Source organism: Anolis carolinensis, chromosome 3, assembly GCF_035594765.1.
Source record: "Anolis carolinensis isolate JA03-04 chromosome 3, rAnoCar3.1.pri, whole genome shotgun sequence".
Taxonomy (NCBI): Eukaryota; Metazoa; Chordata; class Lepidosauria; order Squamata; family Dactyloidae; genus Anolis; species Anolis carolinensis.
In genome coordinates, this window is record NC_085843.1 from 280,736,925 (window position 1) to 280,756,437 (window position 19,513).

Sequence of the window (19,513 nt, forward strand, 5' to 3'; positions counted from 1 at the left end):
ATGATGATCTGCCATAAGATGAGGAAACTCTACCAGCCAGTCACACCCAGTCTTTGTCTTCCGTTAGAGTGGCAAAGGTATTCTGCTTCATGGACTCTCTTGCCAGCTGATTACAAATAGAGGAGATGACCGACATACGTACATAAATCATGTTTTCATCTTCAAGCCATTGGCACTATTGTCTGTTTTGTCCATTCCCAAGCAATAACCAAACAATGGGAATTAAACCATCAAAGGAGTGTGGAAATTTAATTACAAACAGATAGTGACAAGTATTTTTGGCAAGTGTTATTAAATGCCTGATAATCTTCTAATAGGATGGAGAAATTGCTTGGGCAAGTTACACCCTATCAAATTATTTCTTTATATTGACAAAGATGTACCCGATGGATTGAAATCAGCATTTATATCTGACACTGATCTAATAATTGCTGCAATAAATTCAGTGGATGGCTGGAAATCAATGTTAAGAGTTATAAAGGATAATTCTGTCACACCCCGGCCCCATGTCTTACTTTCCAATTTCCAGTGTGGGTGTACCTGGGCCTTGTCATCATTTGCTGATAAATTGTGCTCCCATGGACTTCATAGGGTTTTCTTAGTGAAGGAATACTCAGAGGTGGTTTTGCCAGTTCCTATTGTGGTTCAGTCTGATGATGAAGGGGGATTTGGGTTTGCATAGTATGAAACTGAAAATGTTAGATAGTCTGAGCAGCCAGAGATTCAAAACGTTAGTCAGTCTGAGCAGCCAGAGATTCTGAGAAGGCCACAGGCAAGTAGCTAAGATGGCCTAGAAGATGACATAAGAGAAGCTTCAGATCAGAGTGACCTTTCCCAGCTCTCAGAACAAGAATGGGAGAAGGGCAGGGAAAGTCAACAACAGCCAGGTGGTTCTGAAAGTGATAATGAGGAAGTCCAATTAGAAAGAGCAACTTAGCCTGAGAACGCACCCCCCTAGGCGTTCGTGAAAAAATGCTGACAAAAGGCTAGGAACCCAAGGTCAAAGGAATGCTTTTATGTCTTGTAAGAATGGATAACTTTCAGATCAAGCAACTTTGCTTTCAGTGCGAGATCTCCTGCTTTGTTCCTGTCTTGTATATGGTCCCTGGCTTCAAACTTCAAGTCGTGGTTCAAGTGCTGCCTATGGGTTCTTTTTAAAAATAATAATATTTTTATTGTTATTATTGAGAAAATTACAATTATATAAACATATTCTATACATTTCCCCCTCTTTTATTTACATTCACCCCTGTGCTCCCCTTCCCCAGAGCTATCTCTTCTTCTGTAGTCCCACCAAAAGTTCAATTCTTCATTTGGAGGTAAATTCCCATCTTCTTTTACCAATAATTTTTCTAGAAGATCTACTGCTTTGTTCCTGTCTTGTATATGTTTCCTGGCTTCAAGCTTCAAGTCGTGGTTCAAGTGCTGCCTATGGTTTCTTGGGAAAGTATTCTTGCTTTCATGCTCCTGATGATATCCTGTACCTTGGATTTTGCTTTGATGTTTTAAGCCTTGTCTTCTAAGGATTTACTTTCTGTTTTGGGACATTGAACTCTATTTGGATTAATGCATTTACATTTGGATTATTGCATTTCCTTATTACTTTTTGCCTTACTTTTGCTACCTTTTATCAATAAACTGTTTATATCCAGTCTGTCTCAGTGGTGTGTGTTGAGAGCAAGGTGGACCCTAGCTGGGGTGCAACAGTTCCTTCTTATGAAATAGAGCCTACAACATCTAGTACTAATTGGTGGTTTCCCATCCAAGTACAGGCAGCCCCCGAGTTTCTAACACCTGACTTACAAAAGATTAATACTGTAGTTACAAACAAGGGAGAGACAATGGAAAGTGAGAGAAATTTACCTCTTGGAAGGGAAAGCTACTTCCCTAAGAGTTATTATCATGGGGAAAATGTGTCTCCACTGAAGCTTTATCACCGATCCTTGTTTTGACAAAAAAACAGATGTTTCAAAATCCAATTATTACATGGACAGAAAGTGAGGTGAAATCTCCTGAACAGGGGCACAGGCAGCAAAACAAACACCACAGGGGTGTTAATAACCCTTCCCTGTGCCATCCAAAGCATATATAGAGTCTCGCTTATCCAACCTTCGCTTATCCAACATTCTGTATTATCCCACACAGTCTGCCTTTAGTAGTCAATGTTTTTGTAGTCAATGTTTTCAATACATTGCAATGTTTTTATTTACAACATTTATATCCCGCCCTTCTCACCCGAAGGGATTCAGGGCGGTGCTAGATTTGTAAATACAGTAATTACTACATAATGTTACTGTGTATTGAGCTGCCTTTTCTGTTGATTTGTTGTAAAACATGATGTTTTGGTGCTTAATGTGTAAAATCATAATGTAATTTGATATTTCATAGGCTTTTCTTTAATTCCTCCTTATTATCCAAGATTTTCACTTATCCAACATTCTGTCAACGTTCTGTGTGTGTGTGTGTGTGTGTGTGTGTGTGTGTGTGTGTGTGTGTGTGTGTGTATATATATATATATATATATATATATATATATATATATATATATGGCTGGAGTTATGCTTGTTCGAACTTACAAACAAATTAATCTCAAGAACAAACCCACAGAAGCCATCTTGTTTGTAACTCTTTACTAACCAATATCAGATAGAATCAGGTACCTTTGTGTATTTGGACTCTCTTCTATAGGGCATGAGCAATATCCCAAGCTATATCAACACATGCCTGAGCTCCCCTTTCCAGAAAAGATGTAAAGGAGGAATCATCGAATCATAGATTTGGAAGAGACCTCATGGGCCATCTAGTCCAATCCCTTGCCAAGAAGCAGGAAAATCGCATTCAAAGCACCCCCGACAGATGACCATCCAGCCTCTGCTTAAAAGTCTCCACCACAGTCCGGGGAAGAGAGTTCCACTGCCGAACAGCCCTCACAGCTAGGAAGTTCTTCCTCACGTTCAGGTGGAATCTCCTTTCCTGTAGTTTGAAGCCATTGTTCCGCGTCCTAGTCTCCAGGGCAGCAGAAAACAAGTTTGCTCTTTCCTCCCTGTCACTTCCTTTCACATCTTTATACATGGCCATTGTGTCTCCTCTCTGCCTTCCCTTCTGCAGGCTAAACATGCTCAGCTCTTTAAGTTGCTCCACATAGGGCTTGTTCTCCAGACTCTTTGATGATGCCAAAGAGTGATGCCACGCCACACATGCTGCCCATCATATGATTTCAGAGTGTAACTCCCAGAATTCCTTATCGTTGTGATGATGATTTCAGTGCCAATGGAGCAGTGAAACCAGTCCAGATGTTCATCTTGATCTTAAAAAAAAACTACTCATATTCTTATGTTTAGCAATCTGAATAACCTCTCCTGTGTTTTCCATGGTTGGGCACAGAGGCGGTTCAACCACCAGGCCAACTAGGCAGTTGCCTGTGGCACCATCTTGTTGGGGGCGCCATCGAGGCAACTCCTGTCTCCTGTGGCCTGCCTCCGCAAGGTATTGAACTGCTTTTTCTGTTGATTTGTTGTAAAACATGATGTTTTAGTGCTTAATTTGTAAAATCTTAATGTAATTTGATGTTTAATAGGCTTTTCCTTAATCCCTCCTTATTATCAAACATTTTCGCTTATCCAACGCTTTTATTTTTCAGTGATTGGTTTGGGGGAGGCACCAAAATTCTGTTCGCCTACACTTGAAAAATACCTAGGGCCGGCTCTGGTTGGGCAGGATTACAATTCAATCCAGACTAAAATCCAAAGTAGATTGGCGGCCTCAATGAAGCTGATGCCATCAAAATACCATTACCATACCATTTTTGTGAGATTTGAGGAAGCTCCTTCTCATTTCCCCTAATCTATTGAAATCAAAGGGGAAAAACGTTCTGCCATATGTGGGATGGATGGAAAGCTCCACTGACAACTGGAGAAAGCAGGTAGTGAGATCTGAGAAACCCAACAAAGTTGTGATTCTCTCCTTTGCTTCTCGTGGGTTGGACAAGATCAGAATTCAGAATTACTTGGGACAAAACTACCCTGCTTCCCCCAAAATAAGACATCCCCTGAAAATAAGACCTAGTAGAGGTTTTGCTGAATTGCTAAATATAAGGCCTCCCCTGAAAGTAAGACCTAGCAAAGTTTTTTTGGAAGCATGCCTGCTGAACAGAACACTAGAGCATGCAGGATTGGTCAATGTGCATACCATAGATTGTTGTACATGGAAATAATGGTAGTAACAAGACATTCTTGATAGGATTCACAGTTTGTCTGGTTAGGCTGGTTTGTGATAACAACTACTGTACAGTATATAATAAATGGTTCATTTTTTGTTGACCAAAATGTGAATTCTTCTTCATGGAAAAATAAGACATCCCCTGAAAATAAGACCTAGCGCATCTTTGGCAGCAAAAATTAATATAAAATACTGTCTTATTTTCAGAGAAACATGGTAACAAAATGTATTTCAACAAGGTGAACTGTAGGGTATGACAGAGAGGAAGCAAATATCTTATTGAATAACATGAGCCAGAATACCAAAAACAAATCTACTGTGTCCAAAAGACTATTGCTGAAAAGTGTCCAGAGAAGGATGAGCAAAGCAGTAAAAGGATTGGAAACCACGAATCTCTAAAATTTAAAGACTGGATACGATAACTAAGTTTATAAATTTGAAAGGATATTGGAAGGGGTTGGCTTGTTTTCTGATGCTCCAGAAGTAAGGTCATGGAGCAAGGGTTTCAAACTACAGCTAAAAAAAGATACCCACCAAAACATTAGGAAGCGTTGTTCAACAGTGGAATACGTTGTCTTGGAGTGTAGTGGAATCACCTCCACTGGAGGCTTAGAAACAGAGTTCGTCTGTTGAAAGTGTTTTGAGTAGGCATTCTTGAATGGAAGAATGGGAGTGGACTGGATACTTGTATACGTAGATTGTATTCCATCTGGGTGATTTTAGGGTTTTATGAAATGGAAGGAAATTATTTGTGCCTTTTGAGATGGGTGTAAAGCTTTATGGATAATTGGGAAGAGCAGGCAGTGAGAAAAATGGCATAAATGAGATTCTCTCCTGTGCTCCCTGTGTTTGCACACTGTGAGGCAGCAGAGAGAACACATAGTTGCTCTGCAGTGCAGTTTATGAGTAATGTGCCTAGTTGAAAGCAGTATGTGTCACTGTCTAGCTTCTACTTTTCACTGCTGTATTGAGGATGGAATTAGCAAATGCCAATGAAGGGCTGTAATATCTGCCATACTGACATTGTAGACTGCTGGTCATTGCTATTCTGGAAGGCTGTGTTGAATTTTCCCATTGGACTTAAAATATTACTGCCCAATGTGAGATCCATTAGCAATTATATTTTATTTATTTATTTATTTATTTACAGTATTTATATTCCGCCCTTCTCACCCCGAAGGGGACTCGGGGCGGATCACATTATGAACATATAGGGCAAATATTCAATGCCCATAAACACATAGAGACAGAGACAACAGACAGACACAGAGGCAATTTAACCTTCTCCTGCGGGGATGTTCGATTCTGGCCACAGGGGGGAGCAGCTGCTTCATCATCCACTGTGACGGCACTTCCTCACTTCCTCATTCCAACGTTGTAAATTAGTTAAACTTGCCTCCCCACTTGTATAAGTGGTACCTTATTTCCTACTTGATAGATGCAACTATCTTTCGGGTTGCTAGGTCAGCAATGAGCAGGGGCTATATTTTATTTTTAATTGATGGGTGCTCACCCCGCCACTGGCTAGCCTCGAACTCATGACCTCATGGTCAGAGTGATTTATTGCAGCAGCTGTTTACCAGCCTGTGCCACAGCCCGGCAATGCAATCTGGGTGGGTCTGTAGAACATGGCATGTCTCCTAAGATGGGTATGTTTACCTTGGAAAAAAGAAGCCTGAGAGGGGACCAGATAGCCTTGTTTCAATATTTGAAAGGATGTTCTATTGAGGAGAGGGAAGCTTGTTTTCTGCTGCTGAGGAGACTAAGGACTTTATCCCATGGGATAAGTAAAGCATTTGGGATTGTTGTTGTTCCCTTCTCAAAGCTCCATTTTGAAATTATATGAATGATTTTCCTATCCACATCACATAGTTTCCCTCTTTCTGCTTTCTTTTCTAATTATCCGTTTGCCTTCTCATCACATGGGAGAGATATTTCTCCTCCCACTCTATCCTCTCCCATTTTCTTTAGATATTACAAATTCTCTTTATAAATACAGACAGCTCTAAATTCAAAAGGAAAGTCTTTATTTTACAATAATGGTGGAAGAAATGAATCAATACTGCCTATCTCAGCTCCTCCCTCCATGACCATTGGTCATTTTTACACATCTCTACATCGGGAATTGATAACGAAGTCTATTGCCAATTGACTTCAACTCATGTTTTTAATACCTATTTTGTATGCTGACTTTTTATGACTGTTTTTATCAATATTGCTGTTTTTATTGTTGATTGATTTGTTTTATTGCATTGTTTGCTTTTATATTGTTATGTCCGGGCATGGCCCCATGTAAGCCGCCCCGAGTCCCTTCGGGGAGATGGGGCGGGGTATAAGAATAAAGTTATTATTATTATTATTATTATTATTATTATTATTATTATTATTATTAGGAAGCGTAGGGAAAAAAAACCTTTTAGAAATGGCAAAATACCTGGTACTCACTGTATGAGCTTGCATCACATGATGGGCTTTGTTGTTTTATTGTTGAGTGTTTTGTTTTATTGTTTTGCTTGCTTTTATATTGTTGTGTTTGGGCATGGCCCCATGTAAGCCGCCCCGAGTCCTTTCGGGGAGATGGGGCGGGGTATAAGAATAAAGTTATTATTATTATTATTATTATTATTATTATTATTATTATTATTATTATTATTATTATTGCAATTTCTTAAATGTGTAGAAATGCTGATTTTATTGCATGTGATGAAGTCCTAAGTCATGGAGCAATGGATTCAAGGTTATTTATTTATTGTGTCTGAAGTGTATTGAGTGTACAGTTATCATGTGTTTAAAAACACAAACAAAGTTAAAAACTTGGCATTATGTTAAATGTCCTTTGACCAGAAACTAGCCACTTGGAGTGCCTCTGGTGTCACTGTAAGAAGATCCTCCATCATTCATACGGCAGGGCTCAGGCTGCATTGCAGTAAGTGGTCTGTGGTTTGCTCTTCTCCACTCTCAAATGTCATGTTTCCACTTTGTAGGCCCATTTCTGAAGATTGGCTCTGCATCTCGTGGTGCCAGAGCACAGTCTGTTCAGTGCCTTCCAAATCGCCCAGTCTTCTGTGTGCCCAGGGGTTCAGTGGATTCAAGGTGCAGAAAAAAAAAGAGATTCCACCTAAACATTGGGAAGAACTTTCTGACAGTAAGAGCTGTTAGGCAATGGAGTGTGGTGAAGTCTCCTTCACTGGAGATGTTTAAGCAGAGGGTGGATGGGTGGACTGGATGCCCCTTGGATCTCTTCCCACTCTTTGATTTGGCGATGCCCATTCATATTTTCTCATTTTTGTTCCAATATCATAGGTAAAGGTAAAGGTTTTCCCCTGACATGAAGCCTAGTCGTGTCCGACTCTGGGGGTTGGTGCTCATCTCCATTTCTAAGCCGAAGAGCTGGCGTTGTCCGTAGACACCTCCAAAGTCATGTGGCCAACATGACTGCATGGAGAGCCATTAACTTCCAGCCAGAGTGGAACCTACTGATCTATTCACATTTGCATGTTTTTGAACTGCTAGGTTGGCAGAAGCTGGAGCTAACATCAGGCGCTCATTCCGCTCCCCAGATTCGAACCTCAGCAAGTTCAGCAGCTCAACATTTTAATCCACTGCGCCACGGGGGCCTCTTTTTCTTCCATATCAAAGTATATATGTATTTTGTGCCAGAGGGACCTAGACAGTGAGGCATTTTACTCAGTTTGTGTTTATGCAATGGATGTGTTTACAAATAACCTATGAAATTTTCTCTTGAATCTTATTGGTTTGACTTTAACTAGAGCCTTCTTCTTCTTCATTCGCGCAGTTGTTTCCGACTCTTCGTGACCTCATGGACCATGTAACTAGAGTACACACATTCAAACAAATACTGAATGATTGATCAAAATGTAGGCAGATCTCATTGATTTAATCAATCTGCTAACTAGAAGGTTAAAACCATTGCTTAACAGTCCTATTCAACTTTGTATATATATAGGATTACAGTCTCAATAAATTAAAAAGCCATAACAATGGCATTCACAGAAAGATCTTCATATGCAATGGATGTGATGAACAAGTATGATCAGATAAGATGATGGAGTAAGTTCCTTTCGTGCTAAAAGGAAAACAACCCAACCTATGTCAAGAAATTGTAATCAATGTATTTATAAAGGACTATCAGGAAACAAATCTATTTTGCATGGCACAACATAGGAATTATTTACATGTCATTAAGTTATCCACTGCACTTAAGAACAGAATGGAGGAAGAATTACTTGAGCAATGAGTTTATGCTGAACAGATACATCTTCATTAATGAAATGCAGAATAAATCCTGAATGTGACAAGCCTGAATTGCATGGGGGAAATGCTGAAATGCTAACAAGGGACTTAGAAAGGATATAAGATCTTAACATGATATCTTTGCGTGATCAATATTCTAGTTGAGGATTAATTCTGTGCAAAATTCTGGTGTGGGATTATGATGAGTTCTATCAGTCCAGGACTTTTGTCATTTTGATTTCCCAATATTCAAATGGACAATTTTTCTAATACAGTAGAGTCTCGCTTATCCAACCTTTGCTTATCCAATCTTCTGGATTATCCAATGCACTCTGCCTTTTAGTAGTCAATGTTTTTGTAGTCAATGTTTTCAATACACTGTGATGTTTTGATGCTAAATTCGTAAATATAGTAATTACTACATAATGTTACCGTGTATTGAACTGCTTTTTCTGCTGATTTGTTGTAAAACATGATGTTTTGGTGCTTAGTTTGTAAAATCATAACATAATTTGATGATTAACATTTTTTCCTTAATTCCTCCTTATTATCCAACATTTTTGCTTATCCAACATTCTGCCAGCCTGTTTATGTTGGAAAAGCAAGACACTACTGTACTATCAAACATTATTTCCATGATGCAAGGTTTTGAAGCAAAGGTTTGATGTTTAATCAAAATGTAGGCAAATCCGTGCTCACTTTGGCAGCACGTAGACTAAAACTAGAAAGATACAGAGAAGATTAGCACGGCCCCTTTGCAAGGATGACATGGGAATTCATGGAGTGTTCCATATTTTTAGCAAAAAGAATCGCTGGTAACGATCTGCGAATTAGCTGAGATGGACACGCCAACAATGCTGATCAAGGAGAAATCTTAGACCAACGTGGGACTTGTTTATCACCTTTCCCCAGCAACAATGGGGGAAAATTTCAGTTATCGAATATATGAATTAGGGGGATGTTATGAAAAGTAGAAATGATCTTCATGTTGTCGAAGGCTTTCATGGCCAGGATCACAGGGTTGTTGTATGTCTTTCGGGCAGTGTGGCCATGTTCCAGATTCTGGAACATGGCCACACAGCCCGAAAGACATACAACAACCCAATGATCTTCATGATCGTATCTCCCTCTACAGGCTGTGGCGCAGGCTGGTAAGCAGCTGCTGCAATAAATCACTCTGACCATGAGGTCATGAGTTCGAGGCCAGCCCATGGCGGGGTGAGTACCCATCAATTAAAAATTAAAAATAGCCCCTGCTCGTTGCTGACCTAGCAACCCGAAAGATAGTTGCATCTATCAAGTAGGAAATAAGGTACCACTTATAAAAGTGGGGAGGCAAGTTTAACTAATTTACAATGTTGGAATGAGGAAGTGCGGTCACAGTGGATGATGAAGCAGCTGCTCCCCCCTGTGGCCAGAATCGAGCATCCCCTCAGGAGAAGGTTAAATTGCCTCTGCGTCTGTCTGTCTGTCTCTGTTCGATGTGTTTATGGGCATTGAATGTTTGCCTTATATGTACATAATGTGATCCGCCCTGAGTCCCCTTCGGGGTGAGAAGGGCGGAATATAAATACCGTAAATAAATAAATAAATACTGCTGTGGGCTCTAAGATCAATCGGGGAAGCCCTTCTCTCACTCCCACCTCCGTCACAATTTATTTATTTATTTATTTATTTATTTACATCACTTTTACCCCGCCTTTCTTCCCAAGGGGACTCAAGGCAGCTTACAATAAATAGGCAAAAATTCAATGCCTAAAAACAATGTACAAAACAACAATTCATATAAAAACAGATACCATTACAAAATAAAATCACATTATATAAATTTTTAAGCATGCCCAAAATTAGAATCCATTCATCCAGAATCCTCAATAAGTCTTTGTACAGATCATGTAAAGTCCATGTTCTCATTCATTAAATGCTTGCGTGCACAACCATGTCTTTAAGGCTTTCCTGAAGCCTTGCAGAGTTGGTATCTGCCATATGTTGCTGGGGAAGGTGTTCCATAGCCGAGGAGCCACCACTGAGAAGGCCCTGTCCCTCGTTCCCACCAGCCTTACCTGCGAGGGTTTGCGATAGGTTTGCCTATCCCTAATATTCTGTTTTGGATCTCCAGCACTTTATATCCTGCCCCAGCTCTACAATTTGCAACTGCACATACCTTTGTCCTGCTCCCTATAATCTGAACATGCCCACTTTATCCCCAGTCCCAGCCCTACAACCCACGGTTGCACAAGCTATTGTCTTGTCCCCTCAATTCTGAACATGCCCACTTCTTTCGGCGACTGGTTGTCTGTTGTTTGGTTGATGTTTTTATTATGTTTTAGTTCTACTGATTTTTACTGTTTTTACTATATTTTATTGTTTATGTTTTTAACTATGTCTCTTTGTACCTTGTTTATACTGGCTTGCTCCCTATGTAAGCCGCCCCGAGTCCCTTTGGGGAGGTGATGGTGGGATAAAAGAATATTAATAATAATAATAAAAATAATAAAAATAATAATAATAATAATAATAATAATAATAATAATAATAATACTGTGGGACTTCTGAATCCAGACTGACAAAGTTCTGGAACACAACACACCAGACATCACAGTTGTGGAAAAGAAAAAGGTTTGGATCCTTGATGTCGCCATCCCAGGTGACAGTCGCATTGACGAAAAACAACAGGAAAAACTCAGCCACTATCAGGACCTCAAGATTGAACTTCAAAGACTCTGGCAGAAACCAGTGCAGGTGGTCCCGGTGGTGATGGGCACACTGGGTGCCGTGCCAAAAGATCTCAGCCGGCATTTGGAAACAATAGACATTGACAAAATCACGATCTGCCAACTGCAAAAGGCCACCCTACTGGGATCTGCGCGCATCATCCGAAAATACATCACACAGTCCTAGACACTTGGGAAGTGTTCGACTTGTGATTTTGTGATATGAAATCCAGCATATCTATCTTGTTTGCTGTGTCATAATAAAATAATAATAAATGTGGTGAAATGCTAATAAATGTGGTGGAATACTAAAAACAGTAGAGTAATCAACAGACAATGAGTGAGTTTCATAGAATAGTTTTAGTAGTTATTTGTCTATTATGTGTGTATTAGTCTAGGTAAGTCTTAGGTGAATGCATTTGTTTTAGATTTAGTTTTGTTAATGTAATAACATTTGGTACAAATTATAAATATCTGATTTCTGTATTGTTTTTTACCTATTTCTAATTAAAAATTAAAAATCTAGGCAAATCTGACCAATGATGGGTGTGCTTCTAATGATTCTAATTGAAGAATTGAAGTCATCATTATCCAGTCATTATTTAAGTGTTAAATCATATTGCAAAACTGCTAAGGGAAAAATAATCCTGGATTACAGCCAAAATAAAAATTTAAAAATCAGGACAATTGCATTCACAAAAAAAATGTTCTGGAGTGCATATGTCATGACATACGTGACAAAAACTAAAGTAGGACAAGATGATAAAGGAAGTGTTCATTGTGTTTGTACTATATTGAAAACACCCAACTCCTGCCAAGAAATCGTAATCAACTTATTTACATCAGATTACTAGAACACAAATCTCTCCTTCATGGGACAAGGTGGGAAGATTACTGGCAGAAAGTAGCACTTAGATGGCATCACACCTAGTTTGTGTCAAGCTGTCCATTGCAGATTAGAAGAAGAGTGGAGTAAGAATGGATAGAGCAAAGAGTTTATGCTAGAGAGATCATTCTTCACTAGATTTTATTCCTAAAAAAAAAAAAGCAACAAAAGCTATTTGTTCTCCAGGGCTTGAAAATCTTCAAAAACTAGGCAGTGTTAACAGATTAGGATTTATTCTGCACAAAATTTGAGGATGATTTGTTTTGGCACATGATATAATTGTGGATTTATTATGTGCAAAATTCCCATGTATTTTTGAGTGTGTGTTTGCAGAAAAGAATATTTTAGAAAATGATATTTGCTGCATAGAAAATGCTATTGCCTGTATGAAAAAAGTTGTGTCTGAATTTTGCGCAGAATTGTAATGAGTTGCACCAGTTTAAAACTCTCAGCATCACAGTATCCTGATATTCAAAGAATATGTCTTTTGATCATTTTTTTCATATATTATCAAATATTCTTTCCATCCTTTGTTCATGTATCCATACACTTTTGCAATTCTAGCAACAACAAAAAAAAACATAGGTGGCCATCTGCAAAATAGGAGCCCTTGGTGGTGCAATGTGTTAAACCCTTGTGCCAGTAAGACTGCTGACTTGAAGGTTGGGTTGCTGACCTGAAGGTTACTGGTTCGAATCAGGAGAGCGTGGATGAGTGCCCTCTGTCAGCTCCAGCTCCCTATGCAGGGACATGAGAGAAGCCTCCCACAAGGATGGTAAAAACATGAAACATCTGGGTGGCCAATTCTCTCACACCAGAAACAACTTGCAGTCCTGACATGAAAAAAAGATCTGCAAAATAAAATTCATTTTAGCCTTGCTTTCAAAATTACTTGCTAAAATAAACCTTTTTAGCTTTCAGAAATTTGGTATTAACTTAGAAACCTACCATGGACATGCGCATGGATAGCTGTGTTGGCCATACAGCAAAACAAAATGAAATCCAAAATTCTCAGAAAGGCATTCGTTTTATCAGCCAACTAAAATGCACGAAGCTCTCAAAACTTTATTAGCTTCTTCACCAGGAAAAAAAGAGGAGGAGAAGGGATGGTGTTTCTAGTTGACATTCCTTTTGACATTTAGTAGGCTTCACGTATTCGATGTGTGTTGTTTTATCAGCTTTGACCTGTGGTGATTCTGTGAATAAAGGACCTCAAAGAATCCTAGCCATCAAATGCACTGCTAAGATCCTGCAAACTCAGTGGCTTCCTTGATTGAATCAACTGTCCTGCAATGCATTCTGTCTCTTTTCATATGTTCTTCCGGGGAGGCTCTTCTCGCGCTCCCACCACCGTCTCAAGTGCGGCTGGTGGGGACGAGGGAACGAGCCTTCTCGGCAGTGGCCCCCCGGCTCTGGAATGCATTGCCAAAAGAGATCAGGCAATCCCCTTCATGATCCAATTTCTGTAAGGAACTGAAGACCTGGCGGTGTCGGCAGGTTTTTGAGTAATTATATTGGACTACCGCCGATTTCTGAGCCTGAATATATTGCACAAGATTTCCCTAGCCTAAAATGATACATTTTAATATATTGGTTTTATGGTTCCCGTCCCCTTGATCTGGTCATGTAAATGTGATTTATTGTTATAATTGTATTATTTTACTTTGTTTAATAATGTGTATTATGTTGTTATGTAATGTTTGTGTTTGCTTTTATGACTGTAAACCGCCCTGAGTCCCATCCGGGAGATAGGGCGGTATATAAAGAAAGTATTATTATTATTATTATTATTATTATTATTATTATTATTATTATTATTATTCTTTTAATTATACCTGGATGTCCTTCATGTTTCCTTTTTGTATGACATACCCTGTTTCCCCTAAAATAAGACATCCCCAGAAAATAAGACCTAGTAGAGGTTTTGCTGAATTGCTAAATATAAGACCTCCTCCGAAAGTAAGACCTAGCAAAGGTTTTGTTTGGAAGCATGCCCACCAAACAGAACACCAGAGCATTCAGGATTGGTAAATGTATGTACCATAGAGGGTTGTACATGGAAATAATGGAAGTAACAAGAAATTATTGATAGGATTCACAGTTTGTCTGGTTCTGCTGGTTTGTGATGACAACGACTGTATAGTATATAATAAATGTTCCTTTTTTGTTCAACAATAAATGTGAATTCTTCTTTGTGGAAAAATAAGACATCCCCTGAAAAAAAGACCTAGCACATCTTTGGGAGCAAAAATTAATATAAGACACTGTCTTATTTTTGGGAAAACACGGTAGTAGACAATTTTAGCTTTGTTATCAGCTGTTTGTTGTAGTTCAGCCTGTGATACCTGTGATAGTGCCTGTTGTCAATGGGGAAGTTGGGGCTTCTGGGCCTGTGTCTGATGGTAATGGGAATGATGGTTTACACAGAGGAAATGCTAAAAGCAGAGAAACAGAGATAAGGTAGAACTACTGCATTCATCATTGTGGTTTTCTCCCAAAAGGAAATCGGTGCCTGGGGAAAAGAGAGATGATACAGTACATGAAAGGCAGCACCAAGAGATAAAGAGGTAGAACAGGAATACCTGGAATTCAGGTCTCCAGGGCCAAATAAACAATGATGATGATGATAATCAAATGATAGTAAAAGGATTTGCTCTCTTGCTTCATTTCTTGATCCCTGGGCAAATATCAGGTTGCTGTAAAGTTATATTGGTGATGGACTTTGGCTGTGGTCTGAAGGACATGATGTAAGCATACATCCCTCCTGTCCTTCCCATTCATACTTTACTTATGGTACTTATTTACTTAGGTGATCCACGTAGCCCGAGTATGATGGCCCTCCAAGTGTAGTGTCTTGGTGGTGGATGCGTAGTGGATGTGGAGACCTATTCTTGATCCGCATGTTCTTCCGCAGTGAGGACATCGGTTTCCAGATGGAAGGCAGTCCCAATCAGGGTTGGTTTGACATACTTTCCTCTTGGCATTTTTCTCTCTTAAGCCCTCCATTTGTGCCTCTTCGAACTCCGCAGCACTGCTGGTCACAGCTGACCTCCAATCAGAGCGCTCAAGGGCCAGGGCTTCCCAGTTCTCAGTGTCTATGCCACAGTTTTTAAGGTTGGCTTTAAGCCCATCTTTTAATCTCTTTTCCTGTCCACCAGCATTACATTTCCCATTACAATTATTGAGTTGGGAGTATAGCAACTGCTTTGGGAGACGGTGATCTTTGGGCATTCGGACAACATGGCCAGCCCAGCGGAGTTGATGGCGTAGGAGCATCGCTTCAGTGCTGGTGGTCTTTGCTTCCTCAAGCAGGCTGACATTTGTCCGCCTGTCTTCCCAAGAGATTTGCAGGATTTTTTGGAGGCAAGGCTGATGGAATCTTTTCTGAAGTTGAGTGTGACATCTGTAAAAAGTCCATGCTTTGCAGGGTTGGGAGGACAACAGCTTTATAAACAAGCACCTTGGTCTCCCTAGGGATGTCCTGATCCTCAAACACTTTCTGCTTCATTTGGAAGAAAACTGCACTCGCAGAGCTCAGGCAGTGATATATTTCAGTGTCAATGTTGACTTTTGTGGAGAGGTGGCTGCCAAGGTAGTGGAAATGGTCAACATTTCCTAATGTTACACCATTAAGCTTGCATGTTGCAAGTTGCACGTCGCTTCTGGTTGTGAGAGAATCTGCTGTCTACAAAGATGTTGCCCAGGAGATGCCCGGATATATCACGATCCTGCATGGAGGCTTCTCTCATGTCCCCTTTAAACTGTATTCCTGGCATTGCAGAGGGATTGGCTGGTGCCTGTTGGAAGAGCACTTTGGTTTTCTCGATGTTCAGTGAGAGGCTGAGCTTCTCGTATGCTTCTGCGAAGGTGTTTAGAGTGGCTTGTAGGTTTTCTTCTGAATGCGCACAGGCTACATTGTCATTGGTATATTGGAGTTCTATAACAGATGTTGTGGTGACCTTGGTTTTGGCTTTCAGTCTGCTGAGGTTAAATAGCTTGCCATCTGTCTGGTAGATGATTTCCACTCTGGTGGGAAGCTTCCCATCAACAAGGTGAAGTATCATAGTGATGAAGATGGAGAATAAGGTAGGGGCAATAACACATCCCTGCTAGACACCTGATTCCACCTTAAATGGGTCTCTTTGGGAGCCACTGCTGCCCAAGACTGTTGCCATCATGTCATCATGGAGGAGCCGCAGGATGTTCACAAATTTGTCAGGGCACCCGGTTTTTTGGAGGATGGTCCAGAGAGCGCTGCGATTCACTGTGTCGAATGCCTTTGCAAGGTCAATGAATGCCATGTACAGAGGTTGGTTTTGTTCCCTGCATTTTTCTTGGAGTTGTCGTGCAGTGAAGATCATGTCCACTGTTCCTCTGGAAGGGCAGAAGCCATTCTGGGATTCTGGGAGGCTGTCTTCTGAGACAGGAAGAAGGTGGTTTGCAAGGATTCTTGCGAGGATTTTCCCAGCAGAGGTTCGAAGGGAGGTATCCTGATAGTTTCCGCAGTCTGTTCTATCCAGTTTCTTGAAAAGGATGATGATAGTGGCATCCTTCCCATTCATATTTCCTAACAGTCACTGTTCTTCCATTTCAAAATCTTTTTTTAGATGAACATAGGCAGTCAGATATTCAACTGATGATGATGGTGATGAATCAACAAATGTTTAATGAGCAGTCAAATTATAGGCAAATCTCATGGAGTGATGGGTCTCCTTCAACTAATTCTAACTGGAGGATTAAAGCCATTGTTTAATTCATGGGCAACACTGCTAGGGAAAACATAATCCTGAATTTTGGAAAAATGTATAGGATTGCAGTATAAATGAATTTAAAAAACAAATCAAAACAATTGCATTCACAAAAGGGCATTTCTGACATGCTTATAGAATAGAGGATGTGACAAAAGTTAGAGCAAATTAAGATGTTGAAGTAACTTCCAATAGTGTTTGTGCCAACGTAATTTGAGAAACTGTGATTAACTTATTTAGGAAGGTCTGCTATGGCACAAATCAATGTTGCAAGGCATAACGTGAGAAGAAGCAATACCCGAAAGTAGTACTTACAGCATGTTATTATTATTAAGCTATCCATTGCACTTGAAAGCAGACTGAAGAAAGAATTAATAGGGTAGGGAGTTTGTGCAAAGGAGGAAATAGTTCATTAATTTCATACTCAAATGAATCAACACGTGCCATTTCACCCTGAAATTTGTTGTGTAACATGATGTTTTGGTGCTTAATTTGTAAAATCATAACCTAATTTGATGTTTAATAGGCTTCTCCTTAATCTCTCCTTATGTTCCAACATATTTGCTTATCCAACGTTCTGCCAGCCCATTTATGTTGGATAAGTGAGACTCTACTGTAGTTATTTTCAAGGAGATTGACATGATAGTTTGTCCCAGAATGCACTAAGCTTTTGGCCAGTAGATAAATCAACCCACATTTTGGGATTATTTTTAACTAAAATTTCTAGACTCATATATGTGCACATACAATAATTGGCAATAATAAATATTTAGAATAAACCTTCATGGACTACAATCCATTTCATCAGAGGTGTGGAGTGAAGTCTCTGCAGAAAAATGTACAGGCAAGCAAGATGCGGAAGATGAAATGGAAATGGAAAACATGCTGGTGTTGTGCTAGGACTGTTGAAAAGAGTAACTGAAAGGGCAAAAAGTGGGAGGCAGCCTTTTCATACAACCATTGGCAAGCAGATAACCATACGAGTAGTGGAAAAAAGCTTTGTCTCGTCTTGCGCAAAGAACCAGTAAAATATTATCAAAAGCAGGGGTAAGAACATTACTTTTATGTGTGTAGCTAGAATAAAAACTAGGGCTGCATACTAACTACTGAAGTCGCATCTCTTGTAATGACTTTCCTCTTATTCTTTACTGCACCAAGACAAGGAGCCTGGTTATTATTATTATTATTATTATTATTATTATTATTATTATTATTATTATTACATTTATTTATACCCCTCTTTATCTCCCCAAAGGGGACTCAAAGCAGCATGACATAAAAGCATTAGTATACAATTAAAAATAGTGGTTCCCAACTGGTGGACCACAAGACCTAAAATAAGGTCTGTGAGACATGTAGGGGAAATCAGCTCTAGATTATTAAATATGGTTTTCTGTGGGTGAGCAGATCGTGACTATTGCATGGCATATGTTCTGTATCAGAAACTAGAATTGATGTGGTCTATCCAATGCGGTTTTCTGAATCAGCACTCCAGATAACCAAACCAAATCTAAAGTTGACCAAAAACTGATTTGTAACCCTTTTGGTACTAATGTTGGAGAGTGGTCCCTTGTCAAGTTGTCCCTGGTCAAAAAAGGTTGGGAACCACTGATTTAAAATATACAAAAATGCAAACACTAAAATAGAATTAAACACATACAGTACTAAATAATTCACAGTTTAAAAACATGGAAATCAGGGCATGGATGGGTTCAGTTTCTACTTCCCTCCTATAGTAAATTAGGTTGTAGCAAGAGATTATGACAGAAGTCCTACTTTCTTTGCAGCTTGCTCATTGGCAGGAGGCAGGTGGAAATGCCATCTGCTCAAGCCCCGATCGCCAGCAGATCTAGGAATCTTAGTAGACCACAAGCTGAACAGGAATCTACAGTGTGATGTGGCGGCTAAAAAAGCTGCATCTAGGGTCCATCAATAGGAGTATAGTGTCTTGATCGAGGGAAATCCCAGTTCCACTCTATTCTGCTTTGGTGCTATGCATCCAGTTTTGGGCACCACAATACAAGAAGGATATTGACAACTGTAACATGTTCAGAGGAGGGTGACCAAAACAGTCAAAAATCTGAAAGCCATGCTCTTTGAGGAGTGGCTTAGGGAACCATGTCTATTAAGCTGGGATAAAAGAAAATGGAGACGCAACATGATAACTACATTTAAATATTTGAAAGGAAGTCTTCTTGGAGATGAAGACAGTTTGCAGGACATGGAGCAATGGATTCACACTGCATGAAATGGGATTTCCCTAAACCAGTGGTTTCAAACTTTTGGTCCTCCAGGTGTTTTGGACTTCAACTCCCAGAAATCCCAACCAGTTTACCAGCTGCTAGGATGAAAGTTTGGGAAACATTGACCTAAACAATAGGAAGAACTTCCTGATAGTAGGAGCTGATCAGCAGTGGCCTATATTGCCTTGGAGTCTGATGGAGCCTTCTTCTCTGGTGGTTGCGTAGCAGAGGTTATTCAGTTGAGTAGAAGGGGCCCCAGTGCCTATCCCTAAAAAGGGTTAGATGTTATCTCCATGGAATGTGCCACCCACATATTTGGTCTGAAATACCTTGACAGCCTACACTACTGGCAATATATAACCAGGATTAATGGACAACGAATATTTACAAAGAAGGAAGCATCAGTGCTGCCTGCATCTGATACTCTAAAACAGACTAGAGATGGAGATG

At 39.8% G+C, this 19,513-nt stretch overlaps 1 non-coding gene across 1 annotated transcript; it reads left to right on the forward strand.

The window, feature by feature from the left end:
• The first annotated feature begins 9,163 nt into the window (after window positions 1-9,163).
• Window positions 9,164-9,270, forward strand: LOC134298138 (U6 spliceosomal RNA). The gene has a single exon (XR_010005090.1). It is a non-coding gene; the product is annotated as a U6 spliceosomal RNA (small nuclear RNA).
• Window positions 9,271-19,513: the final 10,243 nt, after the last annotated feature.